This window comes from Myotis davidii, unplaced genomic scaffold (genome assembly GCF_000327345.1).
Source record: "Myotis davidii unplaced genomic scaffold, ASM32734v1 scaffold556, whole genome shotgun sequence".
Taxonomy (NCBI): domain Eukaryota; kingdom Metazoa; phylum Chordata; class Mammalia; order Chiroptera; family Vespertilionidae; genus Myotis; species Myotis davidii.
The window spans coordinates 2228498-2233820 of NW_006287671.1; positions in this window are offsets into that span (position 1 = coordinate 2228498).

Genomic DNA, 5323 nt, shown 5'->3' on the forward strand with positions numbered 1-5323 from the left:
CTAAGTCATATGGCATAGAGACAAAGATAATGAAAAACAGTCACCAAAAAGTAGATATCCAGAGTATCCAAAGAAAAAGCTCCTAATAATAGATTTTTAAGCTTCTTTCCTCCTACCTCCTCTTTACTTCAAGGCTTCCAACACTCCCCTTCAAATGATATTCAATGTTTCAGTTGCAGAAACTGTATTAGTTTTTGTCAGCCTATTCCTTTGCATCTGTTAGGACTATGGGAAACAATATACTCATAAGCACCAAGCAGCCAACTATGTTTGATCTCTTTCATAAAAAATGCATGATCAAAAGTAAAATTTATTTTGCTTGGATGCCTTTCTCCTACTCAAACTCTCCTCCCAGATTTGCACCTTGAACATAACAACTTTGGGAATTGCTTTGGAGGTCTTATCAGACACATGCTTCTCAACCTTTGTTTAACTAGGGTAATCATATACTTTAATGTATGATGATATAATTTAATGCCAAGATACATGGAAAGCAAAAAAGGGGTACTAAACATAATTATTTCTGCACAATAAGTATTAACTGGGCCAGAACTAAAAAAAACTGGACATACAGTCATCCTGTATCTAACTCATTCCTTTATAATATTATCTTTCTCTACTTTCTGTTTATCCACAATTTTCCATCTATCTAGAAGATATCCTAGCTCATCAAGCTAAGAAAGTGTAGCCTCTCTTTCTTGAAGTCCATATTGTGGAAAAATAATTATATTGAAATATTTTTTACCCTGCAAACATCCCTCCACAGATACCACTATTCTTCCAAGAAGGGTATCTTTGTCCCTGCTGAATTGGTTCAATGGAAAATCACTGTATGTTGAAAACTCTGACAGAGACCCTGGGTCGTGTGCTGTGGTAGAGAAAGCAGGCTGTGCAGTCCTTCTGCACCAATGAGCAAGAGGAGATCAAAGAGTTAAATGTCACCTTACGGCCTTTTAAGTTGAGTTTAAGGGATGGCTCTGTTCCAAATGTAGGGTCTGGGTGGGTCTAGAAAAATGGAAAAAAGGTGGAAGGTTTCAATGAGTTTCCTGTCAATGACTGGCCACTGGGCAAATCCAACTGCAATGGCCTAGGTCTGGTTACTAAACCAACTACACCAAGTCTAATAGAAATATAATCAAGGAAAGTAAAGATGTCCTACACAATGTAGGAGACACTGCACTTCAGTTTCTTGATGATTTGTTTCCAAATGTAGGGTCTGGGTGGGTCTAGAAAAATGGAAAAAAGGTGGAAGGTTTCAATGAGTTTCCTGTCAATGACTGGCCACTGGGCAAATCCAACTGCAATGGCCTAGGTCTGGTTACTAAACCAACTACACCAAGTCTAATAGAAATATAATCAAGGAAAGTAAAGATGTCCTACACAATGTAGGAGACACTGCACTTCAGTTTCTTGATGATTTGTGAGAAACTGGACTGTGAAAGGGCTGAGATGAAAAGACATCTATGTGACAGAACAGGAACAGTATTTCCACAATGCAGCCTTTGAAAGACAAAAGGGTCCAAACCCAGTAGGTCCTCAAGATTGGTCATGTCCAAAGCTGTCTCCAACAGGGCAGGAAGCCACAGAAATGCTCAGTTTTGTTATTGTTGTGCTCTGGAATGGAGTTGTCCTAGACCGTTTCCTTCGCCAAAGGGAAAAATGCTTTATGCATTAGTATTTCACACAGTTCAGTAATATGAGCAGCCCTCCATAGGCCTTTGATAAGAAGCAGCAAGGTTGTTATTATTTATTTATCTGAAAGGAATCAGCTGGGGGTGGAGAGTGTTTAATGTCCCGTAGGACACAGGATGGAAATGCTAACTCACAGAATTAAGGACTCACCTGAAGAAACCTTGCAAACATCTTCTAGTCCAGCCATTCATTTTTTTCTTAATCCTCACCTGAGGATATTTTTTCCATTGCTTTTCAAAAGGGAGTGGAAGGGAAGGAGTAAGGAGAGAGAGAGAGAGAGAGAGAGAGAGAGAGAGAATGAATTTCAATGTGAGAGAGATATTGATTGGTTGCCCCCACACACTCCCTGACCAGGGCTGGGGATTGAACCGCAACCCAGGTACATGCCCCTGATAGGGAATAAAACCTGTGGTCCTTTGGTGTGTGGGCAGATGCTCTAACCACTAAGCAACAGTGGCCAGAGCCCAGCCATTCATTTTTATCACAATATTGCCCAATAGATGTCCAACCTAAATTTGAGTACTTCTGTCCTAGAATCAGCAACTTTCAGGGCTGAGTTGGATAATGGGCTGAGTAAGAATTTTTATCTGAACATCAATTCTAGAACTTACTTGATCAAATGAATTATCTGTGATGGTCAGGGAGGAAGACAGAAAGACGAGCAAAGAGGCAAGACAGTTGGGCCTTCAGGGAGTCCCAGAACTTTGAGATGATAGGCGGTCATTATGAAAAAGAAGTGATCTACCCTAAAAATAACTACCAAGGCCCAAGGGAAACTCAGAAATGTTCACGGCTGGCATTGGAAAAGTCCCAATGAAAATCTCACCCCAATTTCTCAGGTGGTGGAAAGGCAGTGAAGTTAAAGGCCTGGAAGCTTCTCTGAGGCCCAGGCCTACGGAGGCTTCAGCGATTCATGAGAGAAGATCCGGTTTGGCTAATGTTACTTATTTATTTGTGGGGGGACCAGCATCGTGGTACGTTCTTTCATCTGAAGCAAGTAAATGCACAAGGATGTGAAATTTCCACTTACAGGGCGTCTTCATCCCCCTCCACTCCTGACTTATGAATGAAGCCAGGAAGGGGAAACTGTCCTCACCACAAGGCTCGGTTACCACGGCCAGAGGCTTCCATTTAATTGCTCCTCCTCAACAACCAGTCTCCATGGGGTGAAAACAACAAGAGACGCCGGACGATGTATCCCTTTGTCGCCGGAGAGCCACATTAATAACCTCTGAAGCGCGTTTTACATTTCTACCCTCCCGGAGGATTTTTTTAAACCACGCAAGCCTTGTGGTCTGTTTGAACAAGAAATCGCTTTACACTCCCGAGTAATGCATTCCTCTCCAACGATTTCTCCATAGCCTTCCAGGATATGAAAACCACCCGAGGCTCCCAACATGGCTGCTTTCTTTGCCCTCATAAACACGCTCAGCAGCAGTCATGCTGGAGTGGTCCCTCTGGAACTCTGTATTGCTTAAGCTTTCCCCTTCCATCTTTTGTTCCACCAGGCACTGATGATGATATTTCACCCCAAGTCTGGAGAGGAGGAAGGCTCTCTTCTGCTGATCTCTTGCCGGCAGCCTTTTCCATTGTCGGCCACGCATACATGACACCAGCATGATGGAGCCAGGCTCAGCATGGTAGGTTCTCTACTGGCCCCAAAGATTTCTAATCCCTTGAACATGTAAATGTCACCTTATAAGGAAAAAGTGTCTTTGCCAATGTAATTAAATTAAGGATGATGATGAAAGGACATTATCCTGAATTATCTGGGTGGGTCCTAAATGCAATCACATGTATCCTTCCTAAGGAGAGTAAGGTGAAGGGAGATTTGACACACAGAAAAGGAGACGGCAATATGTCCACAGAGGCAGAGACCCGAGTGATGCAGCTACAAGCCAAGGAATCCTGGCCGCCTCCGGAAGAACAGGAATAAATTCTACCCTAGAGTCTTTGGAGGGAGCAGGGCCTTGCCAACACCTTGATTTCAGTTCAATGAAACGGATTTCAGACATCTAGCCTCCAGAACTGTGAGAGAATAAATTTCTGCTGTTTTAAGCCATTTCTGTTGTTATAGCTACCACAGGAAACTAATACACTCAGTTACCTGGGTCAGACCTCCAGTCCCTGCAGCTTTATTCAAGTCATTATTGTGACTTGTGCACTCAAGTGTATCCCAGCACACTAATTTCTATGATTTTTCTGAGGAAATCTGATTTTTTCCCTCTCTGAAATGCATCAATAAAATGTTTTCCAGTGGGGTAAATGTTGTCACCTAATTCTTTCTTCAGTGCCCATAGCTTTGACTGAACCTGATAGATTCAGAAACACAGGGTTTTCTCCCAGAACAATGCCGGAAAAAAAAAAAGAAGGAATTTCCTAAGTAAAAGACCTAATATAAAAGAACTTTAATTATAACCAGTTCAGGAAGCATTATTTCATATTAGGTTATTCCATGATTCCCAAAGGAATTTTCAACTCAGCCATGAAAACTATGTTCTAGATTAAACTTTAACCAATAAGACTCAACATAGAAAAAAAATTATTTTTATAAAATCTTAAATAAGAAATGCTTTATTGAGTTTGAAATCTTAAGGAAACCAAAGGAAAAGAGGGGATTCATTCATTTTTTTCCCCTTTTTGAACTTTGCATTCCATGCAACTCTGCAAATGGCAAATGCTTTGTTAGAATGCTGTTTCATGGTCTTAAATATGCTTCAGAGCTTCAGGGTATTTAAAAAATATCATTAATATAAGCCAGGTTTTAAAAAAAAAAAAAGTAGCACTTCTGGAGTCTAAATTAAATTGGTTGTTGTCCAAGAAAACTCTTGCATGAGTAGCTGCTGGGGGACCAAAAAAGACCATTAATCACTTCCTGCAGGTACTCGGAGTCTCCTACGCACCCACGGATGAAAAGTGCTTTGGAAACAAGCTGCAAGACCTCAGAGAGCACAGCTGCGACCCACCTTTACCAAGGAGACCCGCGGTGGGATGGAGGGTGCTGGTGCTCGGTTCAGACAGCCTGGATCCTAGGATGGGGTACTCGCTGACCCCCTAACAGTGCCTCTCTGAGCTTCTGCCTTGTTGCCTGTAAAATGAGAGTTGAATCAGATGCCCTGGAGAATTCCTTCAAGCTCATGTACTCCAGGATTGCAGGAAGATCAAGGAAAATTTGGGGGAAGGGAGGATCCAGGAGTCCATTTATAAAGTCCGCACCGAATGACAAGCTCTTAAAGGCCTGGGAAGGTGATAGGCTCTGCTCTGGGCAAACTGCGACTCAAAAAAAGAGAATGCACCTCGGGAGAAAAACCTCACCTCCTCACAGAGGCCCTCCGTGAACGGTCAGTAGCCTGGCGAAGGTAGCGCCCCCTGCTGCCAGCGTCCCTGTGCTGTCGACCAGATTACACTTGGTTGATTTTTTCACTGCTCTTGTTACCATTGGAAGTTATCACTTATCTTAATCCATGTGTCCATTTATTTTTCCTCACCCAATAAACTGTAATTCCTGACAGACAGGGACCATCACTTTCTCTCTCACCATTGTATCCCAGTTCCTGGGCCTGGCTGGAGAACAGGAAACATTTCATGAATGAATGATTGAATGGATCCACTCTGGCATTCTGAACATCTG